At 40.7% G+C, this 20499-nt stretch overlaps 1 protein-coding gene across 2 annotated transcripts in view; it reads left to right on the forward strand.

Moving 5' to 3' along the window:
* The window catches only part of LOC134205456 (ras-GEF domain-containing family member 1B-like), a 217105-nt gene that overhangs the window by 60129 nt on the left and 136477 nt on the right, over window positions 1-20499 (forward strand). Inside the window, exon 1 of one of the 2 annotated variants that reach the window (XM_062680713.1) lies at window positions 2228-4053. The exons of the other annotated variant lie outside the window; for it this stretch is intronic. The gene's annotated coding sequence lies outside the window, so the exon portion shown is untranslated. Of the gene's footprint in view, window positions 1-2227; window positions 4054-20499 lie in introns of those variants that run through there. 2 annotated transcript variants of the gene reach the window in all.

Raw genomic sequence — 20499 nt, forward strand, 5'->3', positions numbered from 1 at the left:
AGGCAAATCTGTTGACTTTATGCTAATGATGAGATGAGAGTTTCTAATTATAATCATATGTAACCAAACGTTTCGCGAATCTGTTCTTCAGCCAAGATTTGGACCAGATAAGCCACCGAATAACGCACGTAACTACTGGCTTCATACTTTCTGATGATGCGGTGAGTTTTGCTGCCAGCATATTTTTCTATCACAAAACGTTACAGTATGAACTAAACACTCCAACGCTTCCTTCATTAGCTAATTCATTTCTTGCATATCCAAACGTTGTTTATTGTACAGTCCACTTTCGCATTGGGTTTTCCTGTGTTCCTTTGAGTAGGTTGGTGTTGATCCCGAGTGACTTATCCTTGTCCAAGAGCACGGTCCTCGCAAGTTGGAACAAACTCGAACCGAGAGTTAGTAGTTTCCTATTGGTCCTCACTCGGTGAATCGGAAAGGTACGTGAAGCCGAGTTGTATAAGGGAAAGTGGGCTAATTGCTCGAGGGAACGATTATTCCGAACGCTCTCGAAGATTGCAAATTGGAACTCCGCCGTCCAGCCGCCACTCCCTCCGCACCTTTAATTCGACCCAGTGGCGTTCAATAAAAATATAATAAAACTTATAGTAAATACGAAGTTCTTTCTTACTCGAAATTCACTACCTAGTAAGTAACTAGTTAGCCCTTTAAAAAATGTCAAAGAATCAAAGTTGATAAAAATTTAAAACCATGGTACAAATGGTACAAAATTTAAAAATTCAGCACGACAAATGAAACATTGAAATTGCTCCAACGAATGAAATTCAGAAAAGTTAGTACAAAAAACCGTCCAACTCGAATGAATTCGTTGGTTAAATAAAGCATTGGATTAGAAGATCTGAGAATCAATTGATTTCTTTTGCAACATTCACGTGTGAGTGCGCAGTTTCCGTACGTTTCCGTAATTTCGTTTGGTAGATTGACTTGACGCTTAAGCGAGTGCGAGAGGTGAGAGATGTCGAATATTCCCTGAGATATCGTCTCCAGAAAGTCGGACAAAACAACAGACGAGTGGTCTATCGCACGTGATAGTGGCACTAAAGCCACCAAAGTTATTAAAACCTTCTAGCTACTGATACTTTTTTTGGTATGAGCGAATCTTGGATTGCACTGTTCAGGAATGACTCCAAACACACGACAGCTACTTAAAAGTGTGTGATACCTATTTCATCATACGACAACAGCGGCCTGTAACACTAACCGAGGGATTGAAATCAGTTTTCATGAACTACTTTCATCTTTACGGGCATAATAGCACACGCAAACAAGGTCGTCTATTCGGAAAAAAAGCAGCACAAGCATACACAAGTATACAGCATCAACGAATAGGTGGAGTTGCAATGTTTCGAAACTTCGTGGATCATATCCGAGGTAACAGCAGCTTTAATAAGGTTCAGAAGCACCTTAACCCAACGGTGCAACTGAAATACCCATTCCTCTAACAATTTCTGTTGCCCAGAGCACATGTAGTCAACAAATACAGTCATTATCCTTAGTGCCTAATTTAACCAACCCTGAAAAAATGCATATTTTCCAAAAAAATATCGATCAGTTTCAACAGCGAAGAAGGATAAGGGATATATCTTCTGTTAGAGCTAATACAACCCTTGAAAATTGCTTTATTTCCGGAGTTATGCGAGAAACTGGCCAAATTAGGAACATGACAAAAAATGGTACAGTTACCCGCTTATAGTAAACTACATTCATTACAATTCGAAAAAGCTACCCACGTACCCTGTTGGCAACATTGTGGGCTTCGTGGCCGTTAGTTTAGTCTCAATAGGTATTCAATTACATTGTGCTCCAGATTGTGGGTTTGATTCCCGCCTCAATCGGGAAACTTTTCGTAGCAAAAAAGTGTTCGGCAAAGGCAATATACTGATCCGTTGTCTGCTTCCTCCAAAAAGCGAAATTCTCACTGGAAACATAAGGGTTAGCAATTTCCAACTGTACCCCACTGTGCAATGTGAATCTTCTCTTACGTCCTTTACTGTGTAGCTTCATCTCAGCGTGCTGTCCTCTTTGCCACTCTCTTGCATTGCATTAAGGGAGAGAGAGAGAGAATTTGAGAACCACGCTACTGAGCAAGAGACGGCGACGCGTAAATAAGCAAGCACCTTGCCGCTGTTTGATGCATCATGGCGTGGCGGATGGTTCTCTACGCCTCTACAAATGCTCCAGCGCTCAGATGCGAGACGACGTCGATTGCGATCGGAAGTGAAACGCAGAAACGCGCGCGCGATTTTTTTGTTGCCGGGAAGTTTTTTTTTGCACTACAAAGGAGAAGTTGCAACCTTGGTGGGTTCCATCTTTTTCGCTTGCCTTGTTTGTCGATTCGTAATTATCTGTACATGTCGCGTTATCGTCGTAAGTAGTGTTCAAGATTGTGCAACGTGGGAAAACTATTGTTCTGCACTCTTGGGGGGCGGAAAATAGATACAGAGGAAAACGAAGCTAAGTGTCGAGCTGAAAAAAAATTGTCCGGATGCATTTTTTTTATTATGACTGAGTGAAAATTTGTTTAATATACAAGAACAGTGTTTAGTGTTTCTTTAACTCAGAGGCGCTTTGTTCCGAAAAATGCTGATATAAGCGCCCTTATGTTAAGCCGAGGAAAGCATCCTATCGGTGTATTAGTGCCCAGTGGAAAAGGATCGTGTGGGACGTGCACAACCTCCAGACAGACGATGTGCATCGCGCTTCGTTCCTCTATAGAGTAACCTGATTTGCTTCAACAACACCGGAACAGAGTAGGCGAGCATCTCACAAACAACGCGGCCGTCGTCGCTTTCGAACACCACATCACGAAATTGGCCATCTGTGTTTTGTGGCCTGCTTGGTTTTGGTCAACACTGTCAGTGCCGTCGATTTTGGAATTCACTAATAATGTAAACGCGGGTTTTCAACAATTTACAGAACATCCCAAATGTACATTCGTGTAGGATGATCGAGCGGTGATGTCATAAATTTAAATTCGAAAAATCGCTAAACTGAACAAGGTGGTAAACCGCCAACAAGGTCCAGTTTGATTAACACAGAGGTGAAGCCAGCGTTGGAAAAAAATAACTCTAATTGGAAGCAACAACGTCTCGTAACCGGCATTCTTCTGCAATATCAGAATATGGAAATTATGTTGAAGGAGAAGAAAATAAGAGTTTTTTAATGAAGTGTACCCAAGTTAAAGCAAACGTCCTGAGTGATTTATGGATGCTTTTGGATAGCCTTATGTATTAGTGTGTTTTTATGGTTCTGTGCTTTGGTATCGCTTTCGACACTTGAGCCGTCTCAAAAATACACAAGTAGTTAAATGCGATCCTTTCATGTGTAGTGGTTGTAAACAAGAATTAAATGTTTGTATATTCCATCAATGCGTATTAGAAGTGGTTTACACTTTTGTGTGTCTGTGAATGAATCTAATTCGGAAAATAAAAAAACAAGGTCCAGATCGAAGTGTGCTGGAGTCAAAACAAACAACATCTAAACAACCAGCCGATTATTTACATAGATCGAGAGCTATTTAGCCGAATGCTTCGATCGGAAACTACAATCCCACCAAGCACAACACGGTGCAAAATGGCTGCCAAGTCTCGTCAATTTATCACTGTCATTGGTATCGTGCTCATATCGTTATTCAACAGTAGCATGATTTAAGTATCACCGGAGAGACACTCATCGAAGATTGCGAACTCGAACCAGCAACGACGGAAGCAGCAGAAAATTAAATTCGTCGCATCGTTGCCGTTTTGTGTGAACACTGCTTCCGGACATTGAGCCATACACGTTTTATTGCTGTTAGAAATAAAAAAAGATCTACAAAAGACGTTCGTTGGATGTCGAGAGCGAGCGGAACGTTCCCTGGAAGCCACTAACATAAACAAAATTGTGTCTAACGCGGGCGGTCCAGTCCAGAGGAAATAAAACATCTCCCATCGCTAACTCAATCCACACGCCACCCCCCTTCGGTCGAAAGGTGGTGCATTTGGCAGCAGACAGCAGTCGTCTGAAAATATTATTCGTTGCCGAGATTTGCAAGTATGTATTCACTTTCAGTTTACGTTCGGTTTTATTGCGCTTTGCAACGCTCAATTGATTGTCATGTGGCAATATGAAACACGAGTACCCGACCCGTTGCGAGCTGTTCCACCGAAGTAGGCAAGTAGGACACTGTTTTTAGTGTCGTCTATTGTATGACTGTTGTTTCCCAAGTTATTTCAAATGATTCGTTTGATACAATAATAAGACTGCTAAGCCAATAAAACAATACGTATTAAACAAAATTCAGTCGAAACTCCACAACATAAAAATCCATCGCCATCCATGAAACATCTTTGAAAGTAAAGAAAATATGTGATCTCTTATTATCATCAAAAACATGGACTGTACACATTATTTTTGCAGTAGAGGCTTACGAAAACCTTGACAGACACTTCACAAGAAACAAAATTCATACAAAAAGAGACGGTGAAATTTATATTAGAAAAAAAAAACTTACGAAGAATATAAATGACTAAAATTATAGGAGCCATGATGACCATTCGGTAGCTTATCTCCAGGGCTGGAACGCCGAGGGACTTCATATTTTCCTGACGTCTTGGATCGTGGTCCGATGGATACGGCCACCTTTGCGTGGGATCATGGACAAGACATGACCTCTTGATCAACCATTTCGATGATCTTGTTTAAGAGATTTCATCTCCGCGGGACACTGTCTTGGTATGATAGTTTCTACGCTATCAGCCAAGCCGTTCATGGGTGGAAGTTGAGCAAAATTGCAGCGAATTCAATGTCATGTTGTTCTTCAATAACCCTCTGCTTACTTTTCAACTTCTATATGATTTGATTTCATACTTGTTTGTGATAACTTTCGATTCTTCGTACTTTGTAAAACTAGTCCCTTCCACTTTGAGCTTAGGTAGTTCGTCTCACCGATAAATGCCAATGAAATATCAATCAATTTGTTTATCTTCGTTAAAGACTAGTTACAGATCATGTTTTTTTAATACCTACAAACATCCCAACAACAGATGGATCGTCAGCCCATCCGGATTAGATTCTCCAGGGGGTTGCAGCGCTATTTTACGTCGGCGGTACGCTTCTGAGCATCATTATAATCCGCAGCTGCTCAATGAACTCTTCACCAGCTTCTTCCAAGTGTTCGTATAAGCACTCCATTTATTCAATGTGCTTCTTGACGGTTCCTCCTTTGTTGAGCCACATCTCATAAGCTAACATTGCATTTTTGACAAAGCCTAACTGGCAATCCTTAACGAATAATGAGATCGGCGCTCGGACTCTGCGACCATCTTGTACACACTGGTCATTTTCGTCCGGTTTAGGATTCTTAATCACTTCCCACACCACCATCTTTTCTAATACGCTTGCACGAAATTCTCGAAATGCACAACAAGCAATTCTTGCAGCACTCCCATTTCCACCTAGAGATGTCGTAAAATCCCGATTAATCGATTAGTTACTAATCGATTACTCTTGATTCTTGTCGATTATTGAATCGATTAATCATTGTATAGTAATCGATTCAAAATTAATCGATTATCACAACGATGAATTGATTAATCGAAATAATCAATTGATTTTCTACATCCTTATGATGTCGTAAAATTCTGATTAATCGATTAGTAACTAATCGATTACTCACGATTCATCTCGATTATTGAATCGATTAATCGTTGGGTAATAATCGATTCAAAATTAATCGATTATCACAACGATGAATCGATTAATCGAAGTAATCGATTAATTTGCGACATCTCTATTTCCACCGATTATGTCCACCATGAGTGAAGGCTCCCTGCTCCAACCTGAATGAGCAGAGCACTATCGGAAACCCGGAAAATATAACAAATTCACGGATATACCTACTATTGAAACACGCAAAATGTACGGAGAGACGAAGTCAAGACAAAATTTTCAAAACGACTTATCTGCTTTTGTAAACAAAGATTCAAACGACGATTTGACGAATCTGATAGCTCTCCCATGCAAACCAACACCACCAATAGGTAGGTGAAGGTTTCCGCTACCTGTTGATGGTGTTGGTTTGCGTGGGAGAGCTCTCAGATTCGTCAAATCGTCGTTTGAATCTTTGTTTACAAAAGCAGATAAGTCGTTTTGAAAATTTTGTCTTGAAGTATCTTTTATATGCTCTTATTGTTGTGGAACGTACACACGGTCAAGCAGTTTGACCAACATTGACTCCACCTCTCGTTTGTTCAAACATCCATCAAGTTTTACCAACAGCGGCATGAACAATCAATTTATTCGACCAACAATATCACACACGAACGACCGAAGCGCCAACTTGAGCACCAACCATCAACAAATATATAGGGGTTTGTGCAACTTCACTACAAATGCTCAAACATGTTCGGCGAACCTTGACTCCACCCCCGACAACTCAAACCAAAATCAAACCATTTTAATTTTTTCCGCCAACTGTCAAATGGTTGTTCGAACAACTTCGCACACGTTCAAACAAAGCAGCAACCGAAGCATTTTCTTGGGGGCGGAGTCAATGTTCGTCAAACCGCTTGACTGTTGTGTACGCTGCATTACAAAGCATGAGGTCGAATTAGAAAAAAAAGTATTCAGAAGTTTAGCCAAAGCATTTCAATAGCAGGTAATGGAACGTACACACGGTCAAGCAGTTTGACCAACATTGACTCCACCTTTCGTTTATTCAAACATCCATCAAGTTTTATCAACAGCGACACGAACAATCAATTTATTCGACCAACAATATCACACACGAACGACCGAAGCGCCAACTTGAGCACCAACCATCAAAAAATATATGGGGGTTTGTGCAACTTCACTACAAATGCTCATACATGTTCGGCGAACCTTGACTCCACCCCCGGCAACTCAAACCAAAATCAAACCGTTTTAATTTTTTCCAACCGAGCCGCCAACTGTCAAATTGTTGTTCGAACAACTTCACACACGTTCAAACAAAGCAGCAACCGAAGCGTTTTCTTGGGGGTGGAGTCAATGTTCGTCAAACTGCTTGACTGGTGTGTACGTTGCATAATACATTTACAGAATTACATTAGTGTTAATGCACATTTAAATGTCATTCTTTTCCCGAAACTGGTCTCACCAGTCGCTCCCAGGCATTGCCGAAGTGTGGAGCAGGCGGTGGATTGAAGATCCACCTGGTGTTCGAATTGGTAAAGACTTCTGTCAGTTTCTTGTCTAGATTGTCGATCTCATTGCGGAGCTCTTGACTAGCCCTTCGAAAATTAGTGCCATGATTTGAGTGGATCTCAATGGGTGACGACGAGCCACAAATCGACGAACAGGCATCTTACATGATTTCATTGACAGGGAATGAGCCACTTCCAAATGTATGGCTCTCAGGATAAGGCTTATGAATAGAGCGTTTGACTATAGTACGCCTAACACGAACCTGGATGGGAGCAAAATAAGCAAGTCGAACATAAAAGAACGGCCAGGACGTGGCCCCTACAGGCGACTCCGGTAGGCGACTAAGGATGGCTTCCCTACCGGAGTCGCCTGGGTGTTACTTCGGGAATTTTGCAAATCTGACATTCCTTAACAACATGCCTTAAACACTACGGAGGCAGGAGACGTCAAAAATGCTGTCGAACTTCGTTTTGCACGTATAGATATCTGCGATCATACCAATTATTGATCAACTTGGTAGATGTAGTGCTTGCGTGGCAATATGATTGGGATTTTCAAGTCACAACATATGGAACTGTGCCAAACACTAATCCAGAAATGGTGACAACTTATACTGCCGCTAACCGCAAGTCGAGCACATCTGTCTATGGGCCTCCATATACAGATGTGCTCGACTTGCGGTTAGCGGCAGTATAGGCTGGGCTGATTTTTTCGATGGGTCTTTTTATTTTTAAGTTTACTTGAGCGTCGCCACTTCATTTGAATAAACTGCCACCTAATGGTTTGCCTTAAGCTGTTCTCAGCTCTTTCAAGCTTATGCTGCTCATACGATAACAGGTCCCCAAATGCAAGTGCAAGTCTCGGAATTGAAGTCTCTATATAAAAAAAACTACATACCTACCCAAAAACAAATCTCACAATTTTTATACAGATACTGTATTGAAATTATACAAAACTTTAAGATTTCAATAGAATGGTTGTATTAGAGTCTTCCAAAATTGTATATGCCAAATTATCAGACAGTTTTCGCAAGGTTCTTATGCAGAATTGTATTAAAATATGCCATCCACTGGTTGTGGTAGCGATAAACATAAGCAGTTGCTCTTTTCGTGCTTCTTCGATAACCTCCATAGTCACATCAGAGTTTTTGTCGGCTATTCAGCTTCTGACAGATATAGAAAACTGGAACCACGTAACCAACGGGAAGTTCTTTTGTCAGGCGTTTCTTATGGGGACATTGACTTCGGTCTTGCTTAGGATTCCTCCAGCACGGAAGGCAAGGAGTTTTGACAACGATAATGCTGTTATTGGATTCAAGCCAGTGTTGTTGTTATTCGTTCCACAACACCCTTCGACTGATCGGCAATGTGTGGCGCTTCATCATAGATTTTGACAGTCTTGTTCCTAAAATAACACTAATCCAGTTCGTCATGGTACTGATAAGGCCTTCAGCGGCGTTACTTTTGCTCTGGAAACACCCGTTAGATTATGACTCCGGTATATACTGCGTAAGCTGATAAGCTACGTAAGCTTCTTGATTTGCGTCTGCGTGCAGCTCCATTGACGGAGCATAATGTTTCTTGAAGAAAGCGTTAACTGCCTCCGAAAACCCTGTTTTATGTTCTTTCGCATTAAGATTTCCAATATCTTGGGCCTGGCAGGGAGAACAGGTGGCGCCAACGTCCATTTCAAATGTCTTAAGTGGCAGCAAGGATTGTTATCGATAGGGAATCCGCTGACTTTGTGTATCTTCTTGACGTATTCTAAATTGGTGGAACATTTGTTACAAGTCACCACATACTGCTACTGATCGCTCACGATATCCGCAGAGTACGGATGCTAGTGGAGTTGTCCCTGCAATAGTCTATAATTCAATAGTCGACGATAGTTCAATAATCGAGTTTTATTTTGCCTGGCTTTTTTGAATTCCTTACACATCTAATGAACTCTATAGTCTCAGGTGGTGATCTCGAAACGATCATACCAAACGATATCAGCGTATTCAATATATCAATATATATGATATATTCAGTACTTCATGAATCTAGTTGAGCAGTGTCTGAATGATCAATTCAGAAACAAACGCTGGAAGAAGCAACCGGCTCTCGATAGCTTCGAATACCTTGCCCTATAATGCTCTCTTAGGCTTGGCCAAATTTTCGAGTTTATGTAGGAACTACAGAAGAGTGGTAATTCTTCAGGATCTCTTTTAATAATAGGAAGGTCTGGCATGACCTACTTTGCCAGCAAATGATGTTTATTGGCATTACTTGGGATTGTCCCACAGCTTCATACACTAGCTTACCTTGATTGACTGTACCCATCATAGTTGGTAGTCGGGATTGGCCGAGAAACAACAAATAATGCACAGCTCACCAATTGAATAGTTTTCTCGGGAAAGTACATGTATAGTGTACATGCTTCGGAGTTTCTTTAATTCAAAACCAATAACGATGCCGGCTACGTCCTCACAGTCAATTAGGATAAGGGGAGGGAAATTATTTCGACACTCATTGCTACAAGAGACCGAGGAATCCTCTGCATCTCCATGAGCGCACTGGAAAGGAATAGTATGTTAGTTGGGAAGGAAATATATTGGAAATCGCCTTGGTAAGCAACTAATTACTTCTTTTGAACGACGCCATATTCATGATAATACAAAAACGGAAAAGCAACACGTGTGTTACATATTTTCCCGAAGACTTATTCGATATCTTAACTACTTCGCGACGAGTAAAACACGCACTGTACAACGCTTGCTCGATGGCTACTCCGAAAAAACATGCACTGAACTGATTAACTTTATTACCCTTCGGAGACGAGCCAGCCTCGGGCTGAAAGTCTCCTTAATAAAGACACAAAAAAAAACTTCATTACCGGCCGCGCAATGCAGAACACAATATTTCGGCAGATCGCGTGATCGTTCTCCCCTGAAGTAAGATTCATTACATATATTAAATCACTTCCTGCATATATTATGTGGACTAACTTGAGAATAATGACGATTGCGTTCCATCTACTGATGTATCTATGTTCAAAATTTGTCCGGAAAAGGGTTGTGGAATTGGAAAGGCAGAATTTAATTCAGTTTTGCGTACATTTGCTGTCACTTAAAAAAATGTTGGATCTGGCATCGAAACTAGTGGCTGACTAACTACGAGAATGATATTGTACGTGATTTCCCTATTAGACCCGACCGTTCGAAATAGTCGCTCCTTGAACGGTCGTTGAAATCGCCGTTTTCACCTTCACACCCGTCTTCATAGTAAAATCTGTCAAAACTGACAAGTCTGCCTCGTGGTTTTTGCTGTTTCCCTCGGACTTCTCTTTCTTTTTCCGATGTTTGACATCTGTTTTTCTAGACAAGGAACAAAAAACAAGGTAATCTACCAAACATTTATTGAGTTTGGCAAACCTTGCTGGAGAAGGGAACGTTTGAAATAGGCAAGTGAACCGACCTTCGAATTCATTGGTCAAGTAAATCCACAATATTTACGGCTTTATTCGGATCTCAGAAAATCAGTCAGTAGCCTGTCGTGGAGTAGAGAAAATTCTAGAATATTTTTTTTCTTTGCGGGGAGGTTCCCTTATCTAAAACAAAACCAGGGTTTAAATTTCAGTCAATAGCCACCTCACATTGTGTACACAGTCATTTTTAACTCTGTAGTGTGACGAGAAAGTGTGCGTGGAAGAAAACATTTAAACTCTATTCAGAAGAAGACCCAAACTCAGAACAACGTAGCCATTTACCAGATAAGTATACAATACTATAATTGCTTTTCATTTATATCGAAGGCCGCCCAAGGCGGTAAAGATTAAATAAACAACAACAAGTGTGCGTTTTATGTCGAATTCGTTTTTAAACCTAGGTCAGGGCCAACCCTGAATAAAGTTGTGGTGGTGTGCGTGGCATCGTGTTTGTTTTGATTCGAAACATATGATCATCATACCAAACTTTACCAGTGCACTGGCAGTTTGTGGGCCACAACGAATCAGATCATGATAAAAACGATCAAGTACGCGCTCTGATTTTCGCGAATTACGAAATGAATATATCTACCCCGGATTCTCTATTCCTTTCTGCTTCTTCAGGAATTCCTCCACTAGTTCATTCAGGCTTTTGCTCGAAGTTTCCTTTTGGAATTCTTCCGCAAGTTCTTGCGGCATTTACTCTATTTTTTTTATTCAGGAATTCTCCCGAACGTTTCTTCGGAAGTTTCGTCAGGTATTCCTTAGGAAAATTCTTCAGGAATTGCTCCGGAAGTTATTTCAGAAATCCATTCAGAAGTTCCTCTTCTTCCTGAAGTTACGTTTGGAGCTCGGGAGTTCGCTAGGAAAGTTTCGCAGTTCCTTCAAAAATTCCTTCGGAACTTCCTTCAGAAAATACTTGGAACATTCCTTCAGGCATTTCTTCAGGAAATTCTCCCAAAAAACCTTCAAAAATTCTTCCGGAAGTTCCTTCAATAAAGCATTTGAAAATTCATTCACGAAATCTTACTCAAATTCCTTACAAAATTCTTCAGGAATTGCTCCGGAAGTTATTTCAGAAATCCATTCAGAAGTTCCTCTTCTTCCTGAAGTTACGTTTGGAGCTCGGGAGTTCGCTAGGAAAGTTCCGCAGTTCCTTCAAAAATTCCTTCGGAACTTCCTTCAGAAAATACTTGGAACATTCCTTCAGGCATTTCTTCAAGAAATTCTCCCACAAATCCTTCAAAAATTCTTCCGGAAGTTACTTCAATAAAGCTTTTGAAAATTTATTCACGAAATCTTACTTAAATTCCTTCAGGAATTCCTCCAGTAATACCGTCAAAAATTCCTCCGGAAGTTCACCCAGAATTTCCTCCAGGAATTCCTATAGAACTCCCTCCAGGAATTTCTCAGGAAGTTCCTCCAGGAATTCCTCCGGAAGTGATTCTTCCAGGAATTCCTCCGAAAGTTCCTCCAGAAATTCCTCCGGAAGTTCCTCCATAAAATCCTCTGGAAGCTCCTTCAGAAATTCTTCCGGGTGTTCCTCAAAAGATTCCTCCAGAAGTTCCTCCAGAAATTCCTCCGGATGTTCCTCCAGAAATTCCGCTAGAACTTCCTCCAGGAATTTCTCCGAAAGTTTTTCTAGGAATTTCTCCGGAAGTTCCTCTAGGAATTCCTCCGGTTGTTCCTCTAGGAATTCCTCCGGTTATTCTTCCAGGAATTCCTCCGGTGGTTCTTCCAGGAATTCTTCCGAAAGTTCCTTCAGAAATTCCTCCGGAAGTTTCTCCAGAAATTCATCCGGAAGTTCCTCCAGAAATTCGTCCGGAAGTTCTTCCAGGAATACGTCCAGAAGTTCCTCCAGGAACTCGTCCGGAAATTCCTTCAGAAATTTCTCCGGAAGTTCCTCCACAAATTCGTCCGGAAGTTCCTCTAGAAATTCATCCGGAAGTTCCTCCAGAAATTCGTCCGGAAGTTCCTCCAGGAATTCGCCCAGAAGTTCCTCCAAGAACTCGTCCGGAAATTCCTCCAGAAATCTCTGGAAGTTCCTCCAGAAATTTATCCGGAAGTTCCTCCAGGAATTCCTCTGGCTGTTCCTCCAAGAATTCCTCCTGTGGTTCCTTCCGAAATTCCTGGAGGTTCTTCTGGAAGAATTCCTGGAGGAACTTCCGGAGGAATTCCTGGAGGAACTTCCGGAGGAATTTCTGAAGGAATATCCGGATGAACTCCTGGAGAAACTTCCGGAGGAATTCTTGGAGGAACTTCTGGAGGAATTCCTGGAGGAACTCCAGGTGGAATTTCTGTAGGTATTTCCGGAGAAATCTTTTGAGGGACTTCCGGAGGAATTTATGGAGGAACTTTCAAAGGAATTTCTGGAGGAACTTCCAGAGAAACTCTCAGAAGAAATTTCGTAGGAATCCTTGGAGGAATTTCCAGATGAGTTTCTGGAAAAAAAATATGAAGTAATGCCTGAAATATTGCTCTAATGCATTCCTGGAAGAATTCGCAATGCAATGCATACAAGACTTCAAGGAGGAATACTTGGAAGAATTATTAAAATTCTTTGAAGAATTTCCGTATGATTTTTTTGAAGCACTACTTAAATAAATAATTAATGGGAGCATTTTCGATCAAATTGCAAATGAATTATCGAAGGTCCATAATATTTCCGTTTAAAACAAAGGGAATTTAAATATAAATCAAATGTAAACAAATATCATAGGGAATAAAAAATTACCATAAAACGTAATTCGATGCGCATTCTTTATTAAATGCATAAATAGTATCGTTTTTGCTCTGGTTTGTATTTCCCTTCGGTTTGTTTATTCCTCCCATATGGTTTTGACAGTTGAAGTGCAGTTGTATTGGTGAACGAAACTGTGAAACAACACAGTGCGAACCCGACAGCTTTGAGGTTGGAACTAGTGCGAACCTAGTTCCAACCTGGGTGAATAAAAAAACGTTTTGACAGCAGTTAGGTTGGAACTGGTTCCAACCTAGGTTGGAACTTTTTTAAAACGAATTCGACATTAGAAAGAACTTTTGATGTTTGTTCAAATAATTATTGCTTTTAAATGTGACTCAGTTCCAATGAGATCGTAATACGCCCAACATTTCGACTCTCCCAAATTGTTGCCTCGCAAATTTTGGTTTTAATTTGATTGTTCCAGAAAACTATCCAGTAGAGCCCATTAAATTATCAGGATATCCTTCATGAATTTGGAAAGAAGAATAACTATGGGAATTCTGTAGAATGTTTCTAGAAATTCTGCAGAATCCAAAAATTTCGGTTAATTCCAGAATCTTTAAAGCATTGCTTCCAGAATATTGAATAACTTTTTTGATAACTGACCTTTCCCGTCAAAATTTTAATTCGCTCTATCGAATCTTTATTTTATTTAAGGACAACTTTTCCAAAGAACACATTTTTTTACACCTCTAAGAATTTCTAAAATTTAAAACCAAAAGTGCTGTTTTTAAATGTTGTTTTTAAGATTGGCCTAACATTTACCATCGTGACGAACATCGTGTGAATTTTTCAGACCGGTTCACACGTGCAGCATTTTTTCGGTTTTTGTTTTTGATTTTTTTTAAATACTTAGAGGCTTTAAAAATATGAGTTCTTCGAGCAAGTTGACCTTAAATAAGCCAAAGAATCGATTGAGACAATAATACGAGATACAATATTTGACAAGAGTTTTCAATTGTTCCAGGAATACTGCAGAACTCCTCCAAAAATTTCTTCGAGAATTGCTACAAGTATTCTCCAGGGGGTGCGGGTCATTTGGCATAAGTTCATTTGACATAAAGGCCATTTAGCATAACTGACATTTGGCATAATTGTGAACAGCGTCAAAAGTGAGGGTCATTTGGCATAACGGACATTGAACCTGAAAGGAGGAGGGGTGAAGACTGAGGTTCACTAGAATTCTTAAAGGAATTATCCTTCATATTTCCTGAAAGGGTAAGTCCTAAGAACTTATTAGGATAAGTGATGAACTTCACCCAGCGATAAAAACAAATCTGGGAAGGAATCTTGCAGAATTCCTGGAGATGGCCATGGAAAAACCCAGAATTCTTGGAGCAGAAATTCGAATACCTTTTTAATAACTTTTTTGAAAATTAAAAATAAATCATTCATAGAATGTCAGTTGGAATATGCAGCATAGGAGTAAATTGAATCTATTTCCAGTTCTATTTATTGCTAGAAAATGACAAATGTACGAGAAATACAAAGAGTAGGAGGAACGGAACGGGCCTTGGATTGAACCCAAGACCTCCTGCGTATGGAGCAAAAGCGGTAGCCATATTATCACCAAGCCCATTCATGAGCAAAACTTCCTATAATTTCTGAAAGGGAAAATCCTTAGAACTCCTGGGACGGGTTTCCTAGAGAAAGAATAACCTTGAATTCTTGAAGTACACTGTGGTCGCTTCTTACGTGGTTTGTTTTTGGTTATTTCAGGCCTTTGAATTTCATAACATTGCGTTGACCCACGAAAAAAAATCACGAAAAAAATGAAGAACATCAGGTTAGGTTTAAAAGTTGTGGACCGAGAAATTTAGGCGGATATAGAAAAAAGCGACCTCAGTGTATGAGTTTTTCATAATTCCTGAAGAAGGAATGCTCCAGAGTTTCTGGGGGAGGATGTCCTTAGAATTAAAACAAATAGCATTCTAATACCCAAAATTCTTGAAAGAGGTATTCTTGGAGAATGGATTCTTCAGAATTCTCGAGAGAGTAGTTCCCCAAATTGTTCCAGAAAAATAGCTGGTGGTAGAGTTTCCCAGATTTCCAGTGTTTGAAATAACAAGATTTCTAGAAGAAAAAATGGCCAGATTTCCTGGGGGAAGAATTTTCCCTAAATAATACCAGCAGTAGGGGGGTCCCGTAGCCTAGTTGGCTACACGTTCGCCTTACAAGCGGATGGTCATGTGTTCGATTCCCAGCCCCTCCACCAAACCCTCGTCAGTCGCAGGATCTGCAGACCATACTTTGGCGTTTTGGGGTACGCGCCTTAGCTTCACGGCTGCCTGATGACGACTGACAACTTGTTTTTCTCGGATGCATTCCTCCAACGTTACCCGGATAAATGGCAACCGAACAATGCAACGATCATTGGATACACGCCATGGACAAACGGACACAATGGACTCACGGTGAGATGGACTGGCAACGACAACAATAAATGAGTAATGGAAAATCTTAATAAAAATAGATTCTGTGTGGATTCTTTACAGCAAAATACCACAGTAGATATCGGCACAGTAGCAGTTATAGCAGTGCCTATATAATAAATAATGGAAAAAAAATACCAGCAGAATTACCTGATTGAAGGTGTTATTATTTCTAGCTATTTTGTATGGTGAATACTTGAATGGTGCTTTTCTTCCCGGGGAGAGACGCATTTTCTCATAAATCTAGCCTGTTTTCTCTAACAAACTTCTCCTTGGCTTGCACAATGCGAAATTGATACGGTGAAAAATTAAGAGAATTCTCATCACATAAAGGTGTCTGTAATCAGTGATACATAAAATAAGATTTCTAAAAATAGACAAACAAATTAAAGGATGCTCATACGCCATGGTGAGAAATTCATCTGCGCGCCTAAAATTGATCGGCGGTTCGTGATAATAAATGCTGCTGCGCACCGGTCGAAAATGGTCATGGTTTAAAAATCGTCATCTCTAATGCTGATGTGGATTATGCTTCCACCCACGTGACTTACAATGTTAATAAGGTCGATATACAACGAGCACATTTATTCAAAAAAAATTGGGGTTGTATACAGGACACGACCGCTCGACGTCAACTGCGTAAAACCAACCTGTAGTACACTGAACTAATTATTCCGCTCTATATAGAAGATAAGGGACCATCCCACCGACACTACTACCCACCTTTAGCAGCATCTCCCACTCTGTGAGGGAGTAGGGACCCCACTGTCTAGCAGCTGGGCCACTCCATTCATGCACCCCAGTTCAATAATTGATAATACCCTAAAAGTAGGCAATTACCAAGGATTGGAACGCGCTGTATAGGGGATGCATAATGTATGAAAGAACTAAAATTTTCAATAGTTTGGCGTTGATAATCAAAAGTTTCAATACTACTGGTAAACTGGTGGAGAGTTTATGAATCGGTTGATATATAAATCTTTGAAATCCATTGAAAGATAAAGGACTTATTAACGTTGCAAATCTTACATGATTTCGTGACGGTCTCCAATTTTGAAATTTTCATTTTACACTCTGTATCCGAGTATTCCCCTTAGACGTTTACGTCAAAAAAATAATTCACAAAAAAGTAGATAACTACAATTAGAGTATACAGATCTCAAAAACAATGTTCAATCTCAAAAGGATGATCAGAGCTTGGAGAATCCCAGACAAGTCATTTTTAGCCTTAAGATACCTATGATCTAAATCAGAGATGGAAGGAGACACCAAAAATCAAGCCTTTCTAGTTTGGCACGGCGATATTTAAGGTTGTGTTGACACTGTGGGAAACTGCTTAGGGTACAAAATATGTTTGTAATGATATTCAAACACACCACTCAAACTGTGTCTCCTCTCCCAGTCTCCTCCACGGTACGTTCGAAATCCATTCAACCGTATCGGCACCTCAAAAATGCTCCCAATTGATTTGCATATGCATCACTTATTTGATGTTTCCCAGAAGTAAAGTATGGACACATTAACCCACAACCGCATGCATTAAGTCAAGCGTGCAAATTTTGACTCTTCTCCATTTGCTTCGTTGCTGCACTATCGCCACCCGGGGACCGGACCACAGAACATGATGAAGCTGTGTGTTCGAAGCCGTTCGCTGTTCGGTGAGGTTCCCATGACGTCTTTATGGCGGTACCACAGATAAACGGACATAACACTTTTAACATTAACTCATCAAATTCATCGACGAACGAACACTAACGACATCTGTTGTTTTCACTGTGTTAGACGAATCACGAACCAGATGGCGGTAGTGAGCAAACGTCAAACTCGAACAAATCCGATGCGAGCGCCAACAATGATTATTTAAATTGACCAGTAAACGATGAAAATTTCACCAATGTTATGTCGGTTTGTCTGTGGCGGTACTGAGTCAATAATACTGAGCTGAGATCCAAGGTTTCCCCTTTATGGTCCTACCTACGCGCGGGATGTGAAAGTAGTAAGAAAATGAAAAACAACAAACTGGACAGCGAGATTAGGATGGATGGAAACTATCAATGGGCGATAGGACGTGAGTTGTGAATAGCTCTGGTTCATTACAATGATCGGAGAGCTCGGAATTGTGGGTGGGATTATGACTGACGGATTGATGTTATTTTTAGATTTCGCTCGTCGAATGTAAACATTCTCGCGAGCTTGTTCTTCCTGCCTCTTTCGGCTCGGTGTATTTGCGGTAGCGAAATTCCAAGAGGTGCTTTTTGCAAGAACTCAGTCAACGCTCTTCTGTCTTTCCATCTGTCGGCTATATATAGCACATAATACAAATGCGAGCTCTGATGATGTACATAGGTATGGCATCTCAGAAGACAATAATTCTAGGTCGATATTTTTGTCTGGGTCAGGTTGATGATGAATAACCAAGAATCAAAATGCAGATCACAATGATTGTGTTATGAGGGTAGGTACAGTCTTAAAATGTGTGGCGAACCCAACATTTAGTGCTGATATAGCAAAACCAATAATACATACAGACTATCAAAATTGTCTTTTATACCATAATACTTGTGAAACTCCAATATTCGAATATGGTATAGATTTTATGAAATGACTTACCTCATTAAACGAAGATACATGAGAAAACACACATCATTATTTTTTAACAGACTGGAAAGACCTAATCTTATCAAAAAATGTTCTCAACAGTGCCCTTGCTTTTCATGAGCAATAAGATTCAGTTAGATGCTGCTACTCGCTGGTTATGCCTTTTGAACGTGACATTCAGCCATAGTGGAAATTATCTCTTCCCTATCGTAAGCACAATTGACAAAGTGCAAAATAATTCCACTTGAAATTCAATACAACAACGTGACAAACGTTCAAATCTCTCTCAACGGCCGTGCTACGGAGAGGGCCCTATAACCGGGTATACCCTCCACTTATCAGGTAATTTGAGATTTTCAACGCTTGTTCACGGCAGTTTGAGCTGCATTTTAGATTTTGGTCGTCGTGTTTTTTTCTTCTCTTGTTCCTATCTCGTCTGGGTGGCGATGCCGTCGCGCACCGTTTGGCCAAACGACAGCCAACGCACATGGAAGCGTCAAGCTATGCACATCAAGTAAGTGAAAGCAACAACACGGACTGCTGGCACTGTACGATATCTAGCGCAGAGGACCAGACAGAGCTCGAAAAAAAAAACTGTCATGTCTTTGATAGTTGGCCTCGGTCTGTTGGCGGGTCTGTCTGACACTGTATGTAAAGTGAGGACTAAGAGATGACGGCTTGACTGTTGTAAATGTCTTCGGTGGTACTCCAAATCGTCAGGTTGGGAAGTTACTTGTGCGATACGCAGCATATAGTGTGTAGCACTTCTTTATTATTCAAGTGGCTGTGAAGGCCATGAGTTAAGCCAGGCTTGTGATTACAGTAACACAAACACTTTTAATTGATATAAAATAAATCTGAGGCAATTAACTTGTAAACTAAAAAAATCTGTGTTCATCTTCTAAGATGAAAATCGTTGAAATATGATATGAAATAAATGACGATGGTGACATCATTTTTTAATTGCATAGAAGGTACCCGCATGAGTTCCCAATCACAATCTAAAGAACAACTTCAATGATAATAATTATACACTGCTCGTGGAAGCGCAACGTGTAGCTAAAGTCATTTGACGCGATTTCACAAGCCCCCATAATATCAAGGAAAGTACTTAACTGATCACGATTGCTTCTGAGCCATTGCCAAGATATTGTTATCAATATTGTGTTAAAGTACAGAGTACTACACATACAGTGCCAAGGGGTCTTTAGGGCAGCGTTTGGCTTTTTGTAGTAGTTTGAATCAGCTATTTCCAAAACATCATATGGTTCACTGAGCAATACTTACTTGATACTTGATGGGCTGCAGCTCTTCAATGAACCTACGCCGAATGGAGTATCTTCTCCACTGGACTCGATCCTGGGCCAATCGCTTCCAGTCGCCCTGAACATTGAGCGCCCTCAGGTCCTCTTCAATCAAATATTATCTTCGCTTGACCTTCTTCCGGCATACGAACAACGTGACCAGCCCACCGTAGTCTGCCGTTTTGTAAAAGCCTAATAATATCCAGCCCTTTATACACCTGGTACAATTCGTGGTTCATGCTACACCGCCAGATACCGTTCTCCTGTTTACCGCCGAGTATTGTCCGCAGCACCTTACGCTCAAACACTACGAAAGCTCTCCGATCAGCCTACTTTACCGTCCATGTTTCATGGCCGTATAAAGCCACCGGAAGAATCAGAGTAGTATATCGCGCGAGTTTTGTTTTCGTTTGCAGACTACGGGACTTAAGCTGGTTACGAAGTCCGTAATGAGCCCTATTTGCAGCTGCAATACGCCTTTTCACCTCGCGGGTAACATTATTATCGCACGTCACTAATGTTCCAAGATACACAAATTCTTCTACTAATTCAAATTTTTCACCATCCAGCACCATTTCGCTACCACCACCGCTAATGAACCCACGTTGATTGCCAGCGACCATGTACTTCGTTTTGCTGGTATTGATCGTGAGTCCAATCCTCGCTGTCTCCCTCTTAAAAGGCACAAATGCCTCTTCCACGGCACGGCGATCAATTCCGATGATATCGATATCGTCCGCAAATCCCAGGAGCATATGCGATTTTGTGA

This window comes from Armigeres subalbatus, chromosome 1 (genome assembly GCF_024139115.2).
Source record: "Armigeres subalbatus isolate Guangzhou_Male chromosome 1, GZ_Asu_2, whole genome shotgun sequence".
Classification (NCBI taxonomy): domain Eukaryota; kingdom Metazoa; phylum Arthropoda; class Insecta; order Diptera; family Culicidae; genus Armigeres; species Armigeres subalbatus.